This window comes from Nerophis ophidion, linkage group LG27, assembly GCF_033978795.1.
Source record: "Nerophis ophidion isolate RoL-2023_Sa linkage group LG27, RoL_Noph_v1.0, whole genome shotgun sequence".
Classification (NCBI taxonomy): domain Eukaryota; kingdom Metazoa; phylum Chordata; class Actinopteri; order Syngnathiformes; family Syngnathidae; genus Nerophis; species Nerophis ophidion.
Window position 1 is genome coordinate 21,304,193 of NC_084637.1, and position 27,971 is coordinate 21,332,163.

Sequence of the window (27,971 nt, forward strand, 5' to 3'; positions counted from 1 at the left end):
TATGTGCTGAAAGATTAGTTTATGATTGTTTATCAAAATATAACTATATATGTCAACATTGTGTATGTGCTGAAAAATTCATTTATGATTGTTTATCAAAATTTTACTATGAATTGATTAACGTGGACCCCGACTCAAACAAGTTGAAAAACTTATTCGGGTGTTACCATTTAGTGGTCAATTGTACGGAATATGTACTGTATTGTGCAGTCTACTGATGAAAGTTTTCAATCAATCAATCAATCAATCAATAAATCAATCAATCAATCAATCAATCAATCAATCAATCAATCGATTATTAGTAGTCAAGGGGACCACAAGTCATATTTAGAGCCGATATGCATTTTGTAAAAGTTATCTAAAAGTAACGTATTTTCCGTACGATATAGGTCGCAACCACTAAGATTTAGAGAAAAAAACATTTTCAATTCATTAACCGCAGATATATACGTTGTGAAATTAGTTACCTACACATAAATATATTGTAAATGTCTATTTACATACCGTAAGTGTTTCCAAGCAGTGTCTGTAACACGGCAGTAAAACGGCTGATCAAACAAAACAGAATTCATTGTCATGGACCCTCTAGCTGCACTCAAAAAAATGATTGAAGCCCTTCTTAGATGTGACACATTTAAGTATTGTTGAATTTTTTTTAAAACATCTAGTTTTAAAATATACACATATATATTTAGTCAGTGAAACATCAAATTTCTCATAATTGATTCTATGGGATTGATTTGATGTTGATCAACGCAAAATAAATGAGTTCAGAATTTGGAGCCCCCTTCAGCGCATGCGCATAATCATCTCGGTGTTTGGTAAGTATTCTTTCTTTTTATATACTGTAGCTCTAGTACTGTAGGCTGTACTGCAGGTGTATTCAGTGCTTTATACCACATTTCGTGAATTGTTTGTGGGGGCGAACTTTACTTTTAAAGTCCGAGTTTGCATGCTAGCTTGGTAACTTCCAGAATGGGAACTTGCTTAATAGTCCACACATGAACACGGCAGTCTGAAAACTGCAAGATGGTTGTGAGGTGAACGAACTTTTCCTAACTAATACACAAGTCAGGCCGGGATGAAGATGAGGAGCAGCGTGAGCGGGGAAGATTATTGAAGCGACAGTCTGACAGAAATGCATGCAAACATCTTCCCCGCTAACGCTGCTTCCCACCTTCATCCCGGCCTGACTTGTGTAAAACTTATTTGTTTGTCAAATAATTGGTAGTCTATCCTAAATGTTCAAATGTTATCTTGTTTTATTGGTCAGAGCTTTTATTCAATTTCAACTTGTCTGCATTTCTGGGTATTCTGGTACTTGCACTCATAACTCAATATGTTATCATCTTTTGCAGATTGATCATTTTTTTCAAGCTTCGTGTGGCAGCCTCCTAATGTTAAGCATTACCAAGCTCATTGTGGCAGCCTAATGATTGTAAGTAATAGGTTATGTGTTTGATTCTGGTACAAACTGATCTCTATCATTCTCATCCTTTTGATGTGATATATGCTAATTCTCTTTATTCTCTATTTCAGGATTATGAATGTGGCAGTGTAAAGAATGCAGTTTGGAACTAGCTAGCAGGTATTTGTTGTTGCAGCATTTTAAGCAGACTCATGGGCATTTAAGGGGCAGTTATCACTCTGCATGTCCATATACAGATTGCCCATGGAGTAAGCTACTAAATCATACACACAAAGTTTATGGTCACCAGAAAACTCCCAAAACAGCAGAAGTAGCTACATTCAAGTGTCATGTGTGCACATTCAAAGACCCAACAACAGAAATAGATTATTTTCAACACATAAATCAACATCTGAGGCATAATGAAACGGTTCCATGTATGTTTTTAGGTTGCTCATTTAGAACAAATGTATACAGTACGTTTAACACAAAAATAGGAAACACAACCAACATTCATTGGTAGATTTTAAAGCTAATGTCAGCACAAGAGGTCAGGTGCAGGAGTCAGACAAATCTGAAGCTGGATTAATAGAGTCTGTCGATACAGATCATGAATTTGAAACACTTAGTTGTGATGATGAACCTGCAAATATCTATTGAACAGGGACTTGCTTGCATTTTATTGAAGTTAGAAAATATTGTTCATATTCTAAAGTCAGTTATTGATGAGGTCCTTTCTGAATTTCACTACATATTGAGTACAGCATCTTGGCCTGTCAAAAAAGCTTCGGTTTCGGATGTATTTCAGCATCATTTACTACAAGTTCAATAGTCACTAACTGATGAGCTTGTCGACTGTCCTATGCCAATCTAATCAATTAGGCGTAGCTATCGCAAAGGACGGCCCCCTTGCTACTGCGCATAAACGTAAACTAATATACATCTCACTTTTCTGTTTTAGAGCCAGTTGAGTACATACTAGATGCCCAGTGGAATAAGGCCAAGGCAAAGCTGCAGCCAACATCTAGAAAGCGAGAAGAGCTGAAGTTTACTACATTCTACTGCACCAAAAAGGTGAAACCACGGAATGCTTGAAAAGTGAGAGAATGGCTTTGTTGTCAGAAATAAAAAAGTGTGACAATGAAGTGCTGATAAAAGCAAAAAGGGTATAAAACTTCTCCCACAGACGACGAGAGGTCGTTGAACAGAGGCCCGTGATAGAGGAAATCTAAACCGGTGACCTGCCCTGTTCCAGCAGAGTGAAGTAAGTTAACTTGTATTCTTATGTATTGTATTTTTCTAAATACATTTTATTGAATATTTTTCAGATTAATGAGGACTTCATGCAAATCACTACAAACCCACTGCAGTCAAAGTTTATAGACATCTGGACCACATTTCACTCAAGCTTATGCAGATCTTCAAAAGCAAAGGTGGAGTGAAGGGGCAACGAATCAAAGATGTGTGTATATAAATATATATATATATATATATATAAAACTAGATAAACCAATACATCTTATATATATATATATATATATATATATATATATATATATATATATATATATATATATATATATATATATATATATATATATATATATATATATATATATATATATATATATATATATATAAGATGTATTGGTTTATCTAGTTTTCTTTACACACTGTCGTCAACTTGCCCCTCTCCCTGTGCCACCGTTGCACCAATATTTAGTTAAATTGTGTTTTGATTTTTCACCCCTGCTTTAGTGTGACGACATTGACATCAGGAGGGAGTGCATCCTGAGAAGTCTTGTTATCTGTCTCAATGAAGATCCAGATACTTTCTTCAAGGAATATCTAGTAAGTTAATAGTTTGTGTTACCCAGTAGCATGAAATGATGTTACCCATTTTTCTTTACATATTTTGTGGTCCTTTGAGCTTATCACACTACAACTTTTTGAATAACTGGCATTTTGTAAACAATGGGGCTCTTTCAATTTTTATTTTTGTTTGGAATCAATGGTAGGTGCAAGAAAAGACAGAGTCAGTCTCCTAAGCTGGTAATGGCAAACGGGCAGAGGCCCTGTGGAGTAAAACAGCTATTTCTGTCCCACAGGTCCATCTCTATAGGGATGCAGTTGCCTAAAGCCGTGCTTATTAACCTTTTTTCAGTGATGTACCCCCTGTGAACATTTTTCTAATTCAAGTACCCCCTAATCAGAGCAAAGCATTTTTGGTTGAAAAACAGAGATAAAGCAGTAAAATACAGCACTACTTAATCAGTTTATGATTTATTAAATTGTATAACAGTGGAAAATATTGCTCATTTGTAGTGGTCTTTCTTGAACTATTTGGAAAAAAGGATATAAAAATAACTAAAAACCTGTTGAAAAATAAACAAGTGATTCAATTATAAATAAAGATTTCTACACATATAAATAATCATCAACTTAAAGTGCCTTCTTTGGGGATTGTAATAGGGCAAATCACTCGACTGAGACAGCCCTCGCAAAATTGACTAATGATCTATTGCTAACAATGGACTCTGATGCGTCATCTATGTTGCTGCTCCTCGATCTTAGCGCTGCTTTCGATACCGTCGATCATAATATTTTATTAGAGCGTATCAAAATACGAATTGGTATGTCAGACTCAGCCCTGTCATGGTTTAACTCTTATCTTACTGATAGGATGCAGTGCGTCTCCTATAACAGTGTGACCTCGGACTATGTTAAGGTAACGTGTGGAGTTCCCCAGGGTTCGGTCCTTGGCCCTGCACTCTTCAGCATCTACATGCTGCCGCTAGGTGACGTCATACGCAAATACGGTATTAGCTTTCACTGTTATGCTGATGACACCCAACTTTACATGCCCCTAAAGCTGACTAACACGCCGGATTGTAGTCAGCTGGAGGCGTGTCTTAATGAAATTAAACAATGGATGTCCGCTAACTTTTTGCAACTTAATGCCAAAAAAACGGAAATGCTGATTATCGGTCCTGCTAGACACCGACCTCTATTTAATAATACAACTTTAACATTTGACAACCAAATAATAAAACAAGGTGACTCTGTAAAAAATCTGGGTATTATCTTCGACCCAACTCTCTCCTTTGAGGCACACATTAAAAGCGTTACTAAAACGGCCTTCTTTCATCTCCGTAATATCGCTAAAATTCGCTCCATTTTGTCCACTAAAGACGCCGAGATTTTGTGGGTTCTTCCGAGGATGTTGTAGTCGTAATAATTTGTGCAGTCCTTTGAGACATTTGTGATTTGGGGCTATATAAATAAACATTGATTGATTGATTGATTGATCCATGCGTTTGTTACGTCTCGTCTCGATTACTGTAACGTATTATTTTCGGGTCTCCCCATGTCTAGCATTAAAAGATTACAGCTGGTACAAAATGCGGCTGCTAGACTTTTGACAAGAACAAGAAAGTTTGATCATATTACGCCTGTACTGGCTCACCTGCACTGGCTTCCTGTGCACTTAAGATGTGACTTTAAGGTTTTACTACTTACGTATAAAATACTACACGGTCTAGCTCCAGCCTATCTTGCCGATTGTATTGTACCGTATGTCCCGGCAAGAAATCTGCGTTCAAAAGACTCCGGCTTATTAGTGATTCCTAGAGCTCAAAAAAAGTCTGCGGGCTATAGAGCGTTTTCCGTTCGGGCTCCAGTACTCTGGAATGCCCTCCCGGTAACAGTTCGAGATGCTACCTCAGTAGAAGCATTTAAGTCTCATCTTAAAACTCATCTGTATACTCTAGCCTTTAAATAGACCTCCTTTTTAGACCAGTTGATCTGCCGCTTCTTTTCTTTCTCCTATGTCCCCCCCTCCCTTGTGGAGGGGGTCCGGTCCGATGACCATGGATGAAGTACTGACTGTCCAGAGTCGAGACCCAGGATGGACCGCTCGTCGGGACCCAGGATGGACCGCTCGCCTGTATCGGTTGGGGACATCTCTACGCTGCTGATCCGCTTGAGATGGTTTCCTGTGGACGGGACTCTCACTGCTGTCTTGGAGCCACTATGGATTGAACTTTCACAGTATCATGTTAGACCCGCTCGACATCCATTGCTTTCGGTCCCCTAGAGGGGGGGGGTTGCCCACATCTGAGGTCCTCTCCAAGGTTTCTCATAGTCAGCATTGTCACTGGCGTCCCACTGAATGTGAATTCTCCCTGCCCACTGGGTGTGAGTTTTCCTTGCCCTTTTGTGGGTTCTTCCGAGGATGTTGTAGTCGTAATGATTTGTGCAGTCCTTTGAGACATTTGTGATTTGGGGCTATATAAATAAACATTGATTGATTGATTGATTGAGATCCATATAGATTCACCAACTTAATTCTAAGCATTTTTTTACAAAAAAAGAAATCTTTAACATCAATATTTATGAAAAAAATCTAGCTGTCAACACTGAATATTGCATTGTTGCAGGTCTTTTCTCAGTTTATGTACTTACATTCATATTTCATTGAAGTATTATTCAATACATATATTTATACATGATTATTGCATTGTTGCTATTTTTAGAATATTTTCTCAAATTCTCACGTACCCCTTGGCATACATTCAAGTACCCCCAGGGGTACGCGTTCCCCCATTTGAGAACCACTGGCCAAAATGATCATGTTGCAGCAATTGTATTATGTTCATGACTGCTTGCTGAAGTTATTTACGGGCCAATTTCAAACATTGTATTATTTCATATACATATATATATATATATATATATATATATATATATATATACTGTATATATATATATATATATATATATATATATATATATATATATATATATATATATATATATATATATATATATATATATATGTATATGTGTATATGTGTATGTATGTGTGTGTATGTACTGTATATTTATATATATATATATATATATATATATATATATATATATATATATATATATATATATATATATATATGTTTAACTCATGATGCATTAATGATTGATTTGACAAGCAATGAGGACTTTAAAAAAAAAAAAAAAAGCTAATTCATTTTCTGCTAGTGGTGTTCAGCATTTTACCAAACACAAGTGTTCTGTTTTTGTTTTGTTCAGGCGTCCACCACTGAGTAAGGGACATTGCCCTCACAGTCTTGGGGATATACAGTACATAATCCGTGGAGATGGCGATAGGGAGCCAGAGGATGTTGGAGTTGTTATCGAAGGCATCAAAGTCCTGAGCATCGTGGACACCGTCATCATGGGTATTATAATGATGTTTGGTCTCAATTATGCTCTTGATCTAAGCTTTCCAGACAACTTCAAGTACACATTTGAGTTTTTCCAGACGATACTAATAAACTTGGATGGTCACAAACTGAACACAAAAATACAGCAGCTGAAAATCAAGTTGTTTGCATGAGAGGTGAACACCGGTTGACGAAGTTCATCATCGGATCTTTATTTTTGGTTGTAATGTTTTTGCCTTCATTTTCACCCCATTTAAAGACAATCTATGACCTTAAACATTTTGAACTGGAGAATTGGAGAATTGACAATGTTTCAGGGAAGAAGAGGCTGTTTACTGAACTGCTGAAAGTACACGATCAACATAAGAAATGCAGTCATGGAGAGTGGAGAGCCATTACGGGGGTTTAGACTGGATGAACTTTACCTCCCCGTTTTAGTGTGACTACCCTCCACACTTCTCGCATCCATTTCTCTCCTCTGTTTCATCACTCATCTCAGGATAAATGGATTAAATTTGATTGAAGATTTAGGAATTTTTTGAATAGCTAATTCTGTTCTCATATTTTGTTTTTACTTGCTTACATTCAAAGGATATTTGCTACTAGCATCCCATTAATATCAGATTCCTGGTCTGTGAATGTTGAGTTTTTCTTATTTATTTGTGTTCGTTGCCAATTTGATCCATGGGAATTTTGTATTTGGCTTTTTTTTAATTTTCTTTATTGAATGCAGCTAAGATAGGCTCCAGCAACCCCAAAAGGGAAAAGCGGTAGAAAATGGATGGATGGAACTCTAGTACATTAAGGCTAATGGCTACATTAGCACACTTGTGCAGGACTCAAATGTGTTTTTGCAGTTTCCTTTGTTGAGTGTTAATTTTACACCACTTTGAGCTGTTTTGGAGAACCATTTCTCGCAAAGTTTGCCTCCATTTATTTAAGAAAAGGTAAAACTGTTTCTTGGGGTTGTATATCTAAGACTGAGTTCTGTGTGCTTTGTATCAAGTTCATTTGACATCTTTGTTTATATAAAACAAAATTCTTGGTCTGTGTTGGTATGAATATCTGACATCTTTATGTAAAATTGACTTCTTGATGTTTTGTTTTCACTCAAAAGGAACATTTTGATTTGTGTTTGCAAGTAACTTTGACATTTTGTGGTGTTATTTTCAAGATTGTTGAAAAAATTATTATTCTACATTAAAAGTACCAACCAGGTTTTGTCTGATGTGTTTTTATGGCATCAAGGGTGATTTTTAGCTTGCTTAATTTCCAGTCAATTTTGAGGTGGGCACATATTAATTAATTTCACTTAGTAACCATAATGATTACATTTTAGTTGTATTTGTAAAAAATTAGTCTGACAAATGTAAATAGAATTTGCTTAGATATTGCAATAAATTTAGTTAGGCTTTATTTGCTAAAAATTAGTTGGATTAACTCATTTTTATTGTATTGTGAGAATGTACTAATTTTGAGTTGGGGCAACATATATTTGTTGGATGGAAATCCTGCCCTCATTTTAATTGAGTTCATCCAATGAGTAATTTTTTTGAGTGTGCGCAAGCTTGCTCTCCAATCAGCTAAAGAGACTCAATAACTCCACGGTAACATTTGGTGAATTTACTGAGGAACTTGTGAAACTGAAATAATAATAAAATACTAACTAAAGCTAACGACGCCACTACATTCCTTACATTACGATAGCACGTACAAATATGCATGAAAACACTCCTACAGACTTCACACATGGGACGCTTTAGTGGGTAAGAATTGTTTTACCTATATTGTGAAACTTACAAACGTTGCTTGGAGTGATGAAAAATGCTATGGACGGTTTTACTTCTGGTTTAAGGCATTAAACAACTAAACACACTCAATAACGCCACGGGGACGGACGTTTTGGTGAATTTACAGAGGAATTTGTAAAAGTAAAATAAAACTAAATGAAATGTCGTAAATTAATAAAAATGACACAGACACCCGTAAACATGTTAGCACAGTAGCTAATGTTAACGGCGCTAGCTTGATCCCATTATGCATGAAAACACTTATACGGACATTACACCTGGAATGGTTTGGTAAGTAAGAATTGTTTTAGCTATATTGTAAAACTGACAAACGTTGCTTGGAGTGATTAATGAGGAATCCATATGAGTAGGAATGCTGTAAGACAGACTGGTTTAAAGCTTTAAAGGGGAACATCACAATTTCAAAAGGGTTATAACCAAAAAAAAATCAATTCCCAGTGGCTTAATTTATTTTTTGAAATTTTTTTTCAAAATTTTACCCGTCCCGGAATATCCCTAAAAAAGCCTTTAAAGCGCCTTATTTTTGCGATCTGCGAAGACACTCTCCATTTTCCTGTGACGTCACATAGCGATGCGAATACAAACAACGTGGCGGTTGCTACAGCAAGATATAGCAACATTAGCTCGGATTCAGACTCGGATTTCAGCGGCTAAAGCGATTCAACAGATTACTCATGTATTGAAACGGATGGTTGGAGTATGGAGGCAGATAGCGAAAACGAAATTGAAGAAGAAACTGAAGCTATTGAGCGAATAGCTATTGACACTATTCGGCCATGTTTGCCTTAGCATCGCCGGTAAAATGTGCAGACCAACGATCGGAAGTTTCGCATCTTGTGACACTGGATCAACTTAAATCCGTCGATTGGTAAGTGTTTGTTGGCATTAAATGTGGGCGGAAGAAAACGCTGGATGTAAATATAGTTTCAAATGTACATACAGCTAGCCTAAATAGCATGTTAGCATCGATTAGCTGGCAGTCATGCCGCGACCAAATATGTCTGATTAGCACATAAGTCAACAACATCAACAAAACTCACCTTTGTGATTTATTTGACTTTATCGTTGGAAATGTATCTGCAGGTTATCCATACATCTCTGTGCCATGTCTGCCTTATCATCGCCGGTAAATAGCATGTTAGCATCGATTAGCATGCCGTGCTAATCATTCAATGTAAATCAACTTGATCCTGATCGTGTTGTTACACCCTCCGACAACACACCGACGAGGCATGATGTCTCAAAGGTACGGAAAACAGTCGAAAAAATGGAAAATAACAGAGCTGATTTGACTCAATGTCTAAAATGTGTTTGACAAAATGGCCGATTGACTACCTAGGTGGCGCACGTTCTGACGTCATCGCTCCGAGAGTGATAAATACAAAGGCGTTTATTTAGCTAAAATTCACCCATTTAGAGTTTGGAAATCGGTTAAAAAATATGAGGTTGCGACTTGTCCAGGGTGTACGCCGCCTTCCGCCCGATTGTAGCTGAGACAGGCGCCAGCGCCCCCCGCGACTCCAAAAAGGGAATAAGCGGTAGAAAATGGATGGATGGATGGTCTTTTTTCTGCAACATCAGGGTATATATTGACGCTTACATAGGTCTGGTGATAATGTTCCCCTTTAAACAGCAGGAACACTGATAGATTCACACGTGCTGGTCCGAAAAATAGCGCAATGGCACAAAAAAATAACACCATTTCAGGGTCTTTGCTTGTGTTTAATGACAACTATTTGCATTATGGCTCTCAGCAAAGACAAATCCATAAGTTAGCCGCATCGTTATGTAAGCCACAGGGTTTAAAGGGTTGGAAAAAAAGTAACAGCTTATAGTCCGAAATTTACAGTGTACGTCAGTAAATAGCTGGACATGGCTTTTGATTGTTTTTTTTGTTTTTTTTTCAAGAAACGTGGGACTAGTATCAACATAATGTTTTTTGTGGCGCTAATGTTGTGGTTCATTTAGCAGCCCAAAGACTTTTACTACGTGGGACTAAGAGGAGCATCTCCTCAATTCTATAACACTTTATGGGTTTAATACATAGTAAGGTTTCACCTACTCAGTGGCCTAGTGGTCAGAGTGTCCGCCCTGAGTTCGGTAGGTGGTGAATTCAAACCCAGGCAAAATCTTACCAAAGACTACAAAAATGGGATCCATTACCTCCCTGCTTGGCACTCAGCATCAAGGGTTGGAATTAGGGGTTGGATCACCAAAAATGCTTCACGGGCGTGGCCATCTCTGCTGCTCATTGCTCCATAAAGTTGGGATTTTTGGCGCAGATATCATTTCTATTGTGTCTGCTAATGTCGTTCTGTTGTAGTTGTGAAAAAATAATAATCGTATCTGATACCTATATACGTAAACATGCCAAATATCAGTGTTGATTATCGATCCATCCCAAAAATAAAGCCAAGGAGCAACGCTCTAGTCCCCGTATGCCAGAGATCATGAATGTTATCTTCTTTCTGTGTTTCAGGACAGATGAAGGTCGTTGGTTATCTGACGGTGTCCTTCTCAGCACTTTCAAGAGAGCAGCCCCAGCAGTGGGGGGAGGCCAGGGACCCTTCAAAGACGGGACTCCTTCTGTCCACGTACTCCTCTAATCAGGCAGGAAAAGTACAAAAGGACGTGACGTCATTTCCTTCATCAACATCCTTTAAAGTATTGCTATTAAAAAATATATTTTTCCCCCCGCCCCCATAGAGTAGGTAGAGCACCCCCAAGAATCATGTAGCGCCCCCTCCAAAACAGTAGGCAGCGTCACACTAAAAACAGGTAGTACTCCCCAAAAGTAGAAAGACCCCCCCCTCCAAAGTGTCAGTAGCCCCAAACAGAAAAAAATATGTGACGCCCCCTGATACGTAGATAGCGCTGCCCAAAGAGCAAATAGCGTACCTTCAAAAAGCAGGTAGCACCCCACTAAAAACAGGTAGTGTTCACCCCAAATTATAGGTAGCGCCCCTTCAAAAATGGGTTCAACCACCAGAAAAAGCTAGTGGCATCCCCCCAAAAAGCAGGCAGTGCCCCCAAAAAATAGGTAGGGGCCCCAAAAGCAGATAGAGTCCCCCAAAAAGTAGGTTAGAGGTTAGTGCCTTCCCAGAAGTAGATAGCGCCCCCCGAAAGTGTCAGTAGCACCACCCAAAAAGAATTAGGTAGTGCCCTCTCAAACGTAGGTAGAGCTCCCCCAATAGCTGGCAGTGCCTCCCCAAAAAAGTAGATAGCGCCGCTCAAAAGCAGTTAGTGCCTTTGCAAAAGTAGATAGCGCCCCCCTAAAGTGTCAGTAACACCTCCCCAAAAAAATTTGGTACCGCCCTCTCAAACATAAGTAGACTCCACCCAATAGCTGGAAGTGATCCCACAAAAAAGTAGATAGCGCCCCTTAAAAGCGGTAGATAGCGACCCCGTGGCAGTATCCCCTTCCAAAAATGTAGATTGCGCCACCTTAAAAGTAGGCAGTTCCCCCCAAAAGTAGAGAGTGTAACCCCAAAGTGTCAGTGCCCCCCCGAACAGAAAAAATTAAGTGGTTCCCCCTCATAAAGAGGTAGCGCTACCCAAAAAGCAAGTTGTGTCACCTCAAAAAGCAGGTAGTAGCCCCCGAAAAGTACCTAGCGCCCCCTGAAATTCAGTTAGTGCCTTCTCATAAGTAGATAGCACCCCTCCCAAAAATAGGTAGGGTCCCCAAAAGCAAGTAGTGCCCCTCAAAAAAGTAGGTAGCACCCCCCCAAAAGCAGTAAATGCCTTCCCAAAAGTTGATAGCGCACCCCCTCCCCCCAAAGTGTCAGTAGCACCTCCCCCAAAAATTAGGTAGCGCCCTCTCCAACGTAGGTAGAGCCCACCCAATAGCTGGCAGTGACCCCCTCCCCCCCAAAAAAAGTAGATAGCGCCCTTCAAAAGCGGTTAGTGCCTTTCCATAAGTAGATAGCGACCACCTGGCATTAACCCCCTCCAAAAATATAGATTGCAGCACCTTAAAAGTAGGCAGACCCCCAAAAGTCGGCATCAGTAGCACTCACCCTAAAAAAGGAAGTAGTGTTCCCCCGGAAATTAGGCAGCGCCTCTCGAAGAAGCAAGTATTGTCCCCCAAAAAGTAGCTTGTGCCTCCCCTAAAAGCGAATCGATCTCCCCCAAAAAAGCAGGCAGTGCCCCCAAAAAGTAGGTAGGCCCCTCAAAAGCAGATAGGTCCCCCCAAAAAGTAGGGAGCGCCCCCTGAAATGTCGTTAGTGACTTACCAAAATTAGCTAGCGCCCCCATCCCCAAAAGTAAGTAGGGTCCCCAAAAGCAGGTTGTGCCCCTCAAAAAAGTTGGTTAGAGGTTAGTGCTTTCCCAAAAGTAGATAGCGACCCCAGGCAGCGCCCCTCGAAGAAGCAAGTTGTGTCCCCCAAAAAGTAGCTTGTGCCTCCACTAAAAGCGAATCGTTCTCCCCAAAAAGTTGGCAGCGACCCCCCCAAAAGCAGTAGTGGCCCATTAAAAAAGTAAGTAGGGCCCATCCAAACTTAGATAGCCCCCCACACAGCAGCTGTTTGACTGCAATGTGCATCTTAGTTTTACTTTTCATTACCAAATTTGGAGGTCTTGAACTTGCCATGTAATATCACTAATGCTAATCAATAGCATGTAAATTGCATAGCAATGCAAAATAGCATCAAAATAACGCATTTTGAAAAAACATCTTATTTTTGCGGACTATTTATCAGACATGCTTGATTCGTTGCCACGAAAAAGAACTTCATCTAGGGCAGTCTACTATGAAGACGCTTGACGGAAATGTTTAGTTTTGCTAAAGTGCAAAAGAGGACTGGAGAGAGGCTGGTACTTTCAAAATGTCAAATGTATGTATGAGAACAGATTTTTTTTTAGCTTTGATAATTATTTTGGGTGCATAAGAAAGTAGCCAATAATGGGGCTACATGGTCATTTATGCACAAGCATATTGCACAACACAGCGGCAACACAACCAATGTTGTAATAGTGCCATCCATCCATCCATTCATCCAGAGGTCGGGTCGCAGAGTCAGCAGCCTATGCAGAGAAGCCTAAATTTCCCTCTCCCAAGCCACTTCGTGCAGATCCTCCCGGGAGATCCCAAGGCTTTCCCAGGCCAGCCGAGAGAGATAGTCTTACCAACAGGTCTTCCCTTTGGTTTTCTATCGGTCAGAAGTGGCCTAAACACCTCTCCAAGTAGGCGTTTGGTTGGCATCCTGACCAGATGCCTGATCCACCTCATCTGGCTCTCGATGTGGAGGAGCAGCAGCTTTACTCTGAGCTCCTCCCGGATGAGAGAGCGTCTCACCCTATCTCTAAGGGAGAGCCCCGCCTTCAGCCGCTTGTACCCGTGATCTAGCCCTTTTGGACATAACCCAAAGATCATGACCATACGTGAGGATGGGAACGTAGATCAACTGGTAAATTGAGAGCTTTGCCTTCCAGCTCAGCTCCTTTACCACAACAGATTGATACAGGGTCCGCATTGCTACAGAAGCTGCAACGATCCGCCTGTTGGTCTCACGATCCACTCTTCCCTCACTCGTGAAAAAGACTCCAAGGTGCTTGAACTCCCCCACTTGGGGCAATATCTCTTACCCCGCCCGGAGATGGCACTCCACACTTTTACAGGCGAGAACCATGGACTCGGATTTAGAGGTGCTGATTCTCATCCCAGTCGCTTCACACTTGGCTGCAAACCGACCTAGTGGGAGCTGAAGATCCTGGCCAGATGAAGCAATCAGGACTACATCATATGCAAAAACCAGAAATCTAATCCTGCAGCCATCAAAACGGATCCCCTCAAGGCCCTGACTGCACTTAGAAATTATGTCCATAGAAGTTATGAACAGAATCGGTGACAAAGGGCAGCCCTGGTGGAGTCCAACCCTCACTGGAAACGGGTCCGACTTACTGCTGGCAATGCAGACCAAGCTGTGACCGTCACATTCAGACAGTCCAATACCCCATACTCTCTAAGCACTCACCACAAAACCTCCAGAAGGACACGATTGGATGCCTTCTCCAAGTCCACAAAGCACATGTAGACTGGTTGGGCAAACTCCCATGCACCCTCAAGGACCCTGCTGAGAGTATAGAACTGGTCCATAGTTCCACGACCAGGACGAAAACCACACTGATCCTCCTGAATCCGAGGTCCGACTATCCGGCGTAGTCCCCTCTCCAGTACACCTGAATAGTCCTTACCGGGAAGGCTGAGGGGTGTGATTCCACGATAGTTCTTAAAGAGAGGAACCACCACCCCTGTCTACCAATCCAGAGGTACCGCTCCCGATGTCCACGCAGTGTTGCAGAATCTTGTCAACTATGACATCCCTACAGCATCCAGAGCCTTAAGGAACTCTGGGCGGTTCTCATCCACCCCTGGGGCCTTGCCACCGAGGAGTTTTTTAACTACCTACGCAACCTTGATCCCAGAAATAGGGGAGCCTACCACAGATTCCCTAGGCCCTGCTTCCTCATAGGAAGATGTGTAGGTGGGATTGAAGAGGTGTTCAAAATATTTCCTCCACCGATCCACAACACGTGCAGTCGAGGTCAGCAGAACCACATCCTCACCATACACGGTGTTGACAGTGACGCGGCGGCTGGTGGTTCAGAATCGCTTCGGGGCCATCCGAAATTCTTTTTCCACGGCTTCCCCAAACCCTTACTGTGTTCGAGTTTTTGTCTCCGCAACCGCCAAAGCCACACACCGCCTGGCCTGTCAGTACCTGTCTGCTGCCTCTGGAGTCCCATGAGCTAAAGGGACCAGATAGGACTCCTTCTTCAGCTTGACGGCATCCCTCACCCTTGATGTCCACCAGCGGGTTCTGGGATTACCGACACGGCAGGCACCGACCACCTTGCGGCCATAGCTCCAATCAGCCGCCACGACAATAGAGGTACAGAACATGGTTCACTCGGGCTCAATGTCCAGCACTTCCCAAAAGTTCTTCCGGAGATAGGAATTGAAACTCTCTGACAGGAGACTCTGCCAGACGTTCCCAGCAGACACTCACAATGTGTCCGGCACCAAATCCCACACCATCGGAGCCAACTCACCATCCGGCAGAACCCGGCAGAACCCGGCAGAACCCGGCAGAACCAGGGAATCACTTAAGAGAGCACTCTCTGTGCACGCATGCACACATTAAATTAAAGTTAAAGTACCAATGATTTTCACACACACACACACAAGGTGTGGTGAAATTTGTCCTCTGCATTTCACTCATCCCCTTGTTCACTGACTGCGAGGTGAGGGGAGCAGTGAGCAGCAGCGGTGATTTAACCCCCAATTTTAACCCTTGATGCAGAGTGCCAAGCAGGGAGGCAATGGCTCCCATTTTTATAGTCTTTGGTATGACTTGGTTGGGGTTTGAAATCAGAACCTACCGATCTCCGGGAGGACACCCTAACCACTGGGCTCTCACACACGCACACGCACACAGGTTATAATTTGGAATGGGGACCAAGTTTTTCATCATCACTTGTGGAGACAAGGGAAAAATATATTAGTTTTAATTAAGGATGGATTCCATACCGAATTATAGTACTATTAATGCCAGGATAACACATATTTCACTTTTCAAGAACACTCTTTTAAACTTTCATTTTTACTTTTTTATTTTGAACATTGACCATTATTAACATTAAAAAACTGTTCTACTTAACCAGTCTTGCTGATTATGTCTCAATCTACTATATTAGCTGCAATCTCTTTTTGTAGGCCGTAATGCGGTTGTACACACAGAACTTCAATGCTCGCCATTCCCGGTTTTGGAGAGCTTTCGGTTCGGCGCTCAAACATTACCAACAATACCATAAGGGATGAATCCCTTCATGTGTTTCTCGACAGCCTTCACCTCTTTTTGTGTCCAGGGTCGCCTTTTCTGGGCAGCTTTACCTGCAAGTAACCATACAAAATATTTCCAGTTCAATTTATCATCAATCAAAAATCAGAAATTTGGTTTAATTTACTCTTTCAATTCCTTAAAGGGGAACATTATCACCAGACCTATGTAAGCGTCAATATATACCTTGATGGTGCAGAAAAAAGACCATATATTTTTTTAACCGATTTCCGAACTCTAAATGGGTGAAGTTTGGCGAATTAAATGCCTTTCTGTTTATCGCGCTGGAGGCGATGACGTCAGAATGTGACGTCGCCGAGGTAACATACCCGCCATTTTCATTTTCAACACATTACAAACACCGGGGTCACAGCTCTGTTATTTTCCGTTATTTTGACTATTTTTTGGAACCTTGGAGACATCATGCCTCGACGGTGTGTTGTCGGAGGGTGTAACAACACTAACAGGGAGGGATTCAAGTTGCACCACTGGCCCGAAGATGCGAAAGTGGCAAGAAATCTCCCGCCAGACCCCCATTGAATGTGCCGGTGTGTCTCCACATTTTACCGCCGATGCTAAAGCAGACATGGCACAGAGATGTATGGATAACCTGCAAATGCATTTGCAACGATAGTCAACGAAATCACAAAGGTGAGTTTTGTTGATGTTTACTGCTAGCTAATCGATGCTAACATGCTACGCTAATCAATGCTAACATGCTATTTACCGGCGGTGCTAAGGCAGACATGATACAGAGATGTATGGATAACCTGTAGATGCATTTGCAACTATATTACGTTTCCTTCCACCCACATTTAATGCGAAAAAAAACACTTACCAATCGACGGATTTAAGTTGCTCCCGTGTCAAAAGATGCGAAAATCCTGATCGTTTGGTCCGCACATTTTACCGGCGATGCTAACGCAGCTATTCGGCCATGCTATGACTATGAATTCGCTCAATAGCTTCAGTTTCTTCTTCAATACTTTCATACTCCAACCATCTGTTTCAATACATGCGTAATCTGTTGAATCGCTTAAGTCGCTGAAATCCGAGTTTGAATCCGAGTTAATGTCACTATATCTTGCTGTGGTATTCCCATTGTTTGTTTACATTGGCAGCACTGTATGACGTCACAGGGAAATGGCCAGTGTATTCGCAGAGAGCGAAAATAAGGCACTTTAAAGCTTTATTTAGGGATATTCCGAGACCTGTAAAATTTTGAAAAAAACTTCAAAAAATACAACAAGCCACTGGGAACTGATTTTTATTGTTTTTAACCCTTTTGAAATTGTGATAATGTTCTCCTTTAAGCTTATAATTGATGACAACATACCAGTGGAAGAATGTTTCATGCATGATGTCGTGAGGATGCATCTGTGTCTTTTAAAAGGGGAACATTATCACAATTTTTGAAGGGTTAAAACCAGTAAAAATCAGTCCCCATTGGCTTATTTTATTTTTCGAAGTTTTTCTCAATATTTTACCCATCACGCAATATCCCGAAAAACGGCTTCAAAGTGCCTGATTTTAACCGTCGTTATATTCACCCGTCTATTGTCTTGTGACGTCACTGCGTGAAGCCACCAGAGACAAAGATGGCGGATACCACAGAAGGTATAGCATAGTAGCTCGGATTCAGACTCGGATTTCAGCGGCGCAACCGATTCAACAGATTACGCATGTATTGAAACGGATGGTTGGAGTGTGGAGGCAGAAAGCGAAAACGAAATTGAAGAAGAAACTGAAGCTATTGAGCCATATCATGACAGACAGCGGCACGGGAGGAAGCGCGGACGAATTCGGCGATCGCCTTCTAACCAACGATTGGTATGTGTTTGTTTGGCTTTAAATGTGGGTGGAGGGAAAGGCTGGATGCAAATATAGCTACAAATGAGGCATAATGATGCAATATGTACATACAGCTAGCCTAAATAGCATGTTAGCATCGATTAGCTTGCAGTCATGCCGTGACCAAATATGACTGATTACCACACTCTAAGTCAATAACATCAACAAAACTCACCTTCGTGATTGCGTTGACTTTATCTTTGGAAATGCATCTGCTTTGAGTGTCGCAGGATATCCACACATCTGTGCCATCTCTATCGTAGCATAGCTGTCGTCGGTAAAGTGTGCGGAACAAACGAGGGACTTTTGCATCTTTTGGCCACTGGTGCAACTTGAATCCGTCCCTGTTCGTGTTGTTACACCCTCCGACAACACACCGACGAGGCATAATGTCTCCAAGGTACGGAAAACAGTCGAAAAAACGGAAAATAACAGAGCTGATTTGACTTGGTGTGTGTAATGTGTTTGAGAAAATGGCGGATTGTTTCACGTTGTGACGTCACGGGTGAAAGGTCATTGCTCCGACAGCGAACAATTGAAAGGCGTTTCAATCGCCAAATTCACCCTTTTAGAGTTCGGAAATCGGTTAAAAAAACATATGGTCTTGTCAGTCTCTCGGGTGGGGGAATGTGTTCATCATCAGGGGTTGGTAATGCCATCTCTGTTGTGGTTTAAATGTAATAAACATTCAGTGTCATGTTTACCATAGGGCACCTTTAATAAACCAGAAAAATGAGTATTAACTTATCATTGTCAGGACATGGACAGTGTCCGTACTCTCTGGTGAGATCTTCCTCTTCAGTTTGCACAACACATTCTGTGGTACACATAACGTGTTAAGCTTATAATTGAGTTCAAACCAAACAAACAACAAATATGACAACTTACCATTTGGACCAATTGTGATTTCATCCAATTTCTTTCCATGGATCTCTGATAGTCGACCTTGCTCGAGTGCCATCAAGACTTTGCTGATTTTTGCCAGCTGCAATATCTTTTCCGGAAGTCTATAGAACTCATGATGGATTCTAATATCATGGCCAAGAAAGTTGGCCAGCTGGTCCATCTCTGTGTCTGTCATGTTTTAAACAGTTGAAAGGGTGGCAGCATGTTTTCGTAGTTTCTTGGATGTAAGTGACAAAGGACACTTTGCATGACATGCTTTTGCATATGTAGCGATGTAGTACTCCTTTGCGTTGTGTTTTTCCCCAAAAGACGACACCCAGTCATTCTTCCGACTCAAACATGGTTTATTCTGGTGAAAACAATCACAGTGAGTCTCCAATCAGCCTTCCCTTTACATTCATAAACCGTCACGTGGAAGACAACAGACTGACTTACACATTAACACACGATGAAATAATACACAGTACCCGGTGAAAACAATCACAGTGAGTCTCCAATCAGCCTTCCCTTTACATTCATAAACCTGTACAGAAATAAAACAAAACAAAAATTAACATAAATATGTCTCTTTTAGGCCGACAGCTAGCCTGCTTATAATAAGTTAGCTGAAAGCTAATTCACAGAGCGCACAACTTACCGACACGTGGAAGACAACACGTGTCTCAGCCTGGAAGTCTGCTGACATGTGACATTCAATGACCATAAAAAATATGTAAGAAATGACGGTACTGAACTTAGAATAATAAACATTGCGTAATAAAGAGTCACATTACATAATGTGTAAATTTAATAGATTAGATAAAATGACATTAAAATAAAATGACATCAAAACAAGAACAGTAGTAAGACAGTAAGCAATTGAGATCATAAATTACCTCTGTTACACATAGTCTCGTATGCAGTCGGAACCACGGAAATGCGTCATCACTGTGGGTCTTGCAAACAGGTAACTGTTGTCTTTGAGAACCCCACAAGTTTCCCTTTACTTGATGAGAAGTTCTAATGCACACACCATTTTTGGAGTCAAGAGGATAGGAACAGGTCTGCCTCGTTTTTCCCTGATGACAATCCTTGAAAAATGTCTGCACAGTTTTTTTTTACACATTAGAGAGTGTCCAGTCAACATCTTCATGGGCATGGCTGCTACCTCTTCTTCTCTTCGTTCGTAAAAGAGGATGATCCGTGTCAAACATACTTTTTTTTAGGTCTGATCAGGCCTTTGTGGAAGAATTTTCAGATAGCGCACTGCTGCACACATCCATTTGACTGAGAAAACTGATGAATTTTTTAGAACATCCTCAGTGAAAGGCATAAGTTGTGGTGATTTCCACTTCCCTTCAGCTATGTTCCTCAGGGCTGTTGCAGAGATCAACTCGTTCCATTTCTCACGATGGACATCTTGAAACTGAGTGGCATTCCTTACCAGCTCTTCATTGTTCATTATCAAACCTCGTGGTTTCAAGAGTTTGCTGATTTTAACCAGGGAATTCCCAAGTTTATTTGCCAGTGATGGAATCCAGAATTTGTTAGTGTCACTGTCATAGCCACAAGTACATTTGACAGCTTTGACCATCTCCAAGTAGTTCTTAGGATTCACAAAATCCTCCATTTTTTTCAAGGTAGTTACTCTCCTGGTATTAAAAATCAGTCTTCCTAATTCCCGGATCTTCTCTCTGACACATTGTTGATTTTTTGCTGACATGCCACTTTTGTTCAACGGGTGCTGCCTAACATCTGTGATGACAAGGTCATCTTTAATTATTTCTGTGATTGGATCAGGAATCATGGCACTTATTACTCCCCACAGTTGCTTGGATATACTTGAAGGCACAGGCCCAGTATGTGAGCACATGGACGGTTCTTTCCTGGTTTTTGGGTGACTGATGCAGGTTTGAGGCGACAACTTCGCATGTGTCTCCACAGTACCTTTCTGGTAAACAGTCCTTGGCAATGTGGACACTGCATAAAATCATTTCCTTCAGCTTCTTTAGGTGGTTTTTTGGAATGGCACTAGTTCACCCTTTCCTGACTCCATAAAAGCAGCATCGTGAGCATAGTTCCCTTCATTATGAATATACTGTAGCTGGTTCCTTCTCTCCATGGAACTTGTTGGAAAGCTAAGAGCTGTGGCTACTTCCAATCTGTTTTTGAGTGAACTTTCTAGATGCCTTGCCATCTTGGCATAAGGCTTACTGCAATACAAGCAATAATGTATTTGGTTGAAAACTCTTTTTCCATGTTTCTGAGGGGAGCACAAACAACTACGGTGTCTATTGTTTCCTGACTTGAGCAGGGTTCCTCTGTTCCAGTGACTTCAAGTGTTATGCTGTTTGTGTCCAAGTCCATGTTGTCTGCTGTTGTGCTGCCACAGGCTGGAGGAGTTTCTAAGTCAGGACATCTGTCTTTCATCTAAAACAGGGGTCTCAAACTCAATTTACCTGGGGGCCACTGGATGCAGAAACTGGGTAAGGCTGGGCCGCAAGAAAAGATTTCTTAAAAAAATCTAACATGCACTTTTTAATGAATTCACCTTCTTTGAATGGCTTTCCCGCCCTAGCAACATACTTGCCAACTCTCGCGATCTTTCCAGGAAACACCCGAATATCAGTGCCCCTCCCGATAATCTCCTGGGGCAATTATTATCCCAGTTTTCACCCGGACAATAATATTGAGCACGTGCCATGATGGCACTGCCTTTAACGTCCTCTACAACCTGCTATCTCGCCCACTTTTCCACCATACAAACAGTGTGCTCGCCCAGTCACATATTGTACGAGGCTTCTGCATACTTGATCAACAGCCATACAGGTCACACTGAGGGTGGCCGTATAAACAACTTTATCACTGTTACAAATATACGCCACACTGTGGACCCACACCAAACAAGAATGACAAACACATTTTGGGAGACCATCCGCACCGTAACACAACATAAACACAACAGAACAAATACCCAGAATCAAATGCAGCCCTAACTCTTCCGGGCTACAATAGGGGGCGGGGCGGGGGTGTATATTGTAGCCCCCGCTGTACTGTATTGTGCGGTACTGTAGTTGGTACAGCGACTGCAGTACCAGCTACAGCCCGATGAGGGGGCTGTTGTGCAAATATCCATCCATTTTTTACCGTTTGTCCCTTTTGGGGTCGCGAGGGGTGCTGAAGCCTATGTCAGCTGCATTCGGGCGGAAGGCGGCGTACACCCTGGACAAGTCGCCACCTCATTGCAGCGCAAATGTCTCACACTCAAACTAACCAGTAAACATGTTTTATGGAAAAAAAGCTTGACAGTCACTTAGGAATCTTCAGAAACGATCTGATTATTATTTAAAAAGGTTTCCCTTTAGGGGACCTGTTTTTTGTCTCCATAACGTCAATGGTCCCCTAAAGTGACTTTGTAAACAGAGCGACGTCCCCATTAAGTAACCATTGCCAGAGCACACACACACACACACACACACACACACACACACACACACACACACACACACACACACACACACACACACACACACACACACACACGTTAAGGACGAACAAGCAGCGTTATGTTACGCTGCTCTGAGGCTAATGGAGGTTAATGAGTGTAAATGGCAAGTAAAAACATATTAATGAGAGAAATTAAAATGGTTTATGATTAGATGATTTTATTCATCCACGACTCAGCGACGGTCAAAGATTGAAATATGACATTTGATTGAAAATGTATACAGTAGCAAAAAAGAATAAAAAATGAATATCCTAGTTTATCTCTTTGTTTGATTGAAGATCATTAAAAAGTCAAAGTACCCATGATTGTCACACACACACACACACTAGGTGTGGAAAAATTATTCTCTGCATTAGACCCATCACCCTTCATCCCCCACTGGGAGGTGAGGGGAGGAGTGGGCAGCAGCGGTGGCCACGCCCAGGAATAATTTTTGGTGATTTAACCCCCAATTCCAACCCTTGATGATAAGTGCCAAGCAGGGAGGTAATGGGTCACATTTGAATAGTCTTTGGTATGATTCGACCGGGGTTTGAACTCACAACCTACCGTTCTCAGGGCGGACACTCTATCACTAATGTACACACACTGTACATTATACACACGTACAGTATATTATACACACATACAGTACATTACACACACACTGTACATTATACACACATACTGTATATTATGCACACATACTGTACATTATACACATTCTGTACATTATACTCACGTAGTGTAAACTATACGCATACTGTACATTATGCACACATACTGTACAGGTGCTGGTCATATTATTAGAATATCATGAAAAAGTTGATTTATTTCATTAATTCCATTTAGGAAGTCAAACTTGTAGAATGTGTACATTCATTCCAAACAGCCTGATACATTTCAAGTGTTTTTTTGCCAAAAAGGAGATGATTATAGCTGACAACCAATGAAAACCCTAAATTCAACATCTCAGAAAATTTGAATATGGTGAAAATGTCAGATATTGAAGACACCTGGTGCCACACTCTAATTAGCTAACTAACTCAAAACACGTTGAAAAGCCTTTAAATGGTCTCTCGTTTTGATTCTGTATGACACACAATCATGGGGAAGACTGCTGACTTGACAACTGTCCAAAAGACGACCATTGATACTTTAAAGAAGGAGGGCAAGACACAAATGGTCATTGCCAAAGAGGTTGTATGTTCCCAGAGCTCTGTGTCCAAGCACATTAATAGAGAGGCGAAGGGAAGACAAAGATGTGGTAGAAAAAAGTGTCCAAGCAAGAGGGATAACCGCGCCCTGGAGAGGATTGTCAAACAAAACCGATTAAAAAATGTGGGGGAGATCCACAAAGAGTGGACTGCAGCTGGAGTCAGTGCTTCAAGAACCACCATGCCCCGACGTATGCAAGATATGGGCTTCAGCTGTCTCATTCCTTGTGTAAAGCCACTCTTGAATAAGAGACAACGTCAAAAGCGTCTCGCCTGGGCTCAAGACAAAAAGGACTGGACTGCTGCTGAGTGGTCCAAAGTTATGTTTTCAGATGAAAGTAAATTTTGTATCTCCTTTGGAAATGAAGGTCCCAGAGTCTGGAGGAAGACAGGAGAGGCACAGAATACACGTTGCCTGATGTCCAGTGTCAAATTTCCACAATCGGTAATGGTCTGGGGTGCCATGTCATCTGCTGGTGTTGGTCCACTGTGTTTCCTGAGGTCTAGGGTCAATGCAGCAGTCTACCAGGAAGTTTTAGAACACTCTATGCTGCCTGCCACGGACCAATTTTATGGAGGTGAAGATTTAATTTTCCAACATGACTTGGCACCTGCACACAGTGCCAAATCTACCAGTACCTGGTTTAATGACCATGGTATCCCTGTTCTTGATTGGCCTGCCAACTCACCTGACCTTAACCCCATAGAAAACCTATGGGGTATTGTGAAGCGGAAGATGCGAGATGCCAGACCCAACAATGCTGAAGAGCTGAAGGCCACTATTAGAGCAACCTGGGCTCTCATAACACCTGAGGAGTGCAACAGACTGGTGCACTCCATGCCACGCCGTATTGCTGCAGCAATTCAGGCAAAAGGAGCTGCAACTAAGTATTGATTGCCGTACATGCTGAAACTTTCCATGTTCATACTTTTCAGTTGGCCCACATTTCTAAAAAATATTTTTTGGTACTAGTCATAACTAATACTCTAATTTTCTGAGATACTGAATTTGGGATTTTCAGTAATTGTCAGTACTAATCATCAAAGTTTAAAGAAATAAACATTTTGAATATATCACTATGTGTGTAATGAATTGATATAATATGTAAGTTTCACGTTCTGAATATAATTACTGAAATAAATCAACTTTTTCATGATATTCTAATAATATGAACAGCACCTGTATATTATACACATATTGTACATTATACACATATACATTACTTTGACACATACTGTATATTATACACATAGTAGATTATACACGTACTGTACATTATATACACATACAGTACATTATCCACACATACAGTACATTATACGCATAATGTGCATTCTACACACATACAGTAATTATATACATACTATACATTATACACACATACTGTACATTTACACTCATACAGTACATTATACACATACTGTACATTATCCACACATACAGTACATTATATACACACAGTAAATTATACACACATATTGTACATAATACACACATATAGTACACTATACACACATACTGTACATTATACACACATACTGTACATTATACACACATACAGCACATTATACACATACTGTACATTATCCACACATACAGTACACTATACACACATTCTGTACATTATACACATACTGTATATTATACACACATGCAGTACATTATCCACACACTGTACATTATACACACATACATTACATTATAGAGACATACTGTACATTATACACATACAGTACATTATAAACATATACAGTACATTATACACATACAGTACATTATAAACATATACAGTACATTATACACATACAGTACAATATACACACGTACAGTACAATATACACACATACAGTACATTATACACACATACAGTACATTATACACGTATACACACATACTGTACATAATACACATACAGTACATTATCCACACATACAATACACTATACACACAGACTGTACATTAAACACATACTGTATATTATACACACATACAGTACATTATACACACACTGTACATTATACACACACATACAGTACATCATACACTTATACAGTACATTATACACATACTGTACATTATACACATACAGTACAATATACACACATACATTACAATATAAACACATACAGTACATTATACACACATACAGTGCATTATACACATATACACACATACTGTACATAATACACGTACAGTACATCATACACATACTGTACATTATACACATATACAGTACAATATACACAAATACTCAAACACGTCATTTAATGACATACTACAAAACACTTGTCATATGACAGGAGATCTCTGCTGTTTTTTAGGACCTACTGCCAAACACTTGTCAAAGATCCTGTATGTGACAAGAGCGCTTTGCTTTTTTTAAAAGGACATACTATTAAGGTCAACGATCTTTGATATGACATTAACACTAAGCTGTTTTTTTGGACATATTACCAAAACACTAGTCAAAGATCTTCAGTATGACTGTAGTGCTCGGCTGTTTTTAAGGACAGACTATAAAAAAATGTTAGTCAATGATTTTCTATAAGACAGAAACACTGCTGTTTTTGAGGATGTACTACAAAAACACTTATCTATTGGACAAAAAGGTTCTGCTTTTTTTTAAGGACAATCTTTAGAAATCCTAGTCAACACTGCTGTTTTTAAAGATTAAAGAAGAAACTAGCCATTATTTTTATTTTAAATAACAGAAGCTATGTGCTGTTTTTAGGGATGTACTACAAAAAAACTAATCAAAGATCCTCCATACAACAGAAACGTTTTCAAGAACAAATAAGAAAAAACACTAGTCGAAGATCTTTTATGTGACAGGGACACTTAGCTGTTTTTAGGGATGTACTACAAAAATAATGACCAAAGATGAGGGTACTGAGGATCTTTGACTAGTGTTTTTGTAGTATGTCCTTAAAAACAGCAATGTGTTCCTGTCATATAAAGGATATTTGACTACTGTTTTTATAATATTTCCCACCCAAAAACTAAGCGTCCCTGTCAAGGATCTTTGACCAGTGTTTTTGGTGTTGGTTCTTAAAAACAACAGAAAGCTTCTGTCATATGGAAGATCTTTGATAATTGTTTTTGTAGAACATCCTTAAAAACAGTAAACAACTCCTGTTATACATAAAAAAGTAGTTTTTAGTATGTTCTTAAAATTAGCAGTGTTTCCACTTATAGACAATCTTTGACTAGGATGTTTATAGTCGTCCTTAAAAACTGCATAACCTCCCTTTTTATAGACGATCTTTGACTAGGATTTTTGTAGTCTGTCCTTAAAAACAGCATAACCTTCCGGGCGGTACAGCTCGGTTGGTAGAGTGGCCGTTGAGCAACTTGAGGGTTCCAGGTTCGATCCCCACTTCTGCCATCCTAGTCACTGCAGTTGTGTCCTTGGGCAAGACACTTTACCCACCTGCTCCCAGTGCCACCCAAACTGGTTTAAATGTAACTTAGATATTGGGTTTCACTATGTAAAGCGCTTTAAGTCACTAGAGAAAAAGCGCTATATAAATGTAATTTCTTCACTTCACTTATAGAGGATTTTTGACTACTGTTTTTTTTTTAAATATTTCCCTAAAAAAAGCAAATCATCCCTGACACATAAACGATCTTTGACTAGTGTTTGTGCAGTAGGTACTTAAAAAAATGGCAGAACACTCCTGTATTACAGAGGATCTATGACTTTTTATAGTTTTTCCTTAAAAAGCAGAGTTCTCATTTTATTTAGAAATAAAATGACTAGTCTTTTTGCAGTAGGTCCTCAAAAACAACAGTGTTTCTGTCTTATAAAGGATCTTTGACAAGCATTTTTTATAGTCTGTCCTTAAAAACAGTAGAGTGCATTAGTCATACTGAACATCTCTGACTTGTGTTTTTGTAGTAGGTCCTTAAAAACAGCAAAGTGCTTCTGTCATACTGCACTGCTGTGTTCAAGGGCAGACTACAAAATCACAAGTCAAAGATCATCCATAAGACAGAAACAATGTTGTTTTTCAGGATCTACTACAAAAACACTTTTTTATAGGACAGGAAGGTCCTTTTTTTTTTCTTTGTCATGAAAAAGGGACGTTTATGTGGTTGGTGCACTAATTGTAAGTGTATATTGTGTTTTTTATGTTGATTTAATAATAAAAAAAAAAAAAAATAAATAAATTTAAAAAAAAATAAATAAATATATATATATATATATATATATATATATATATATATATATATATATATATATATTTTTTT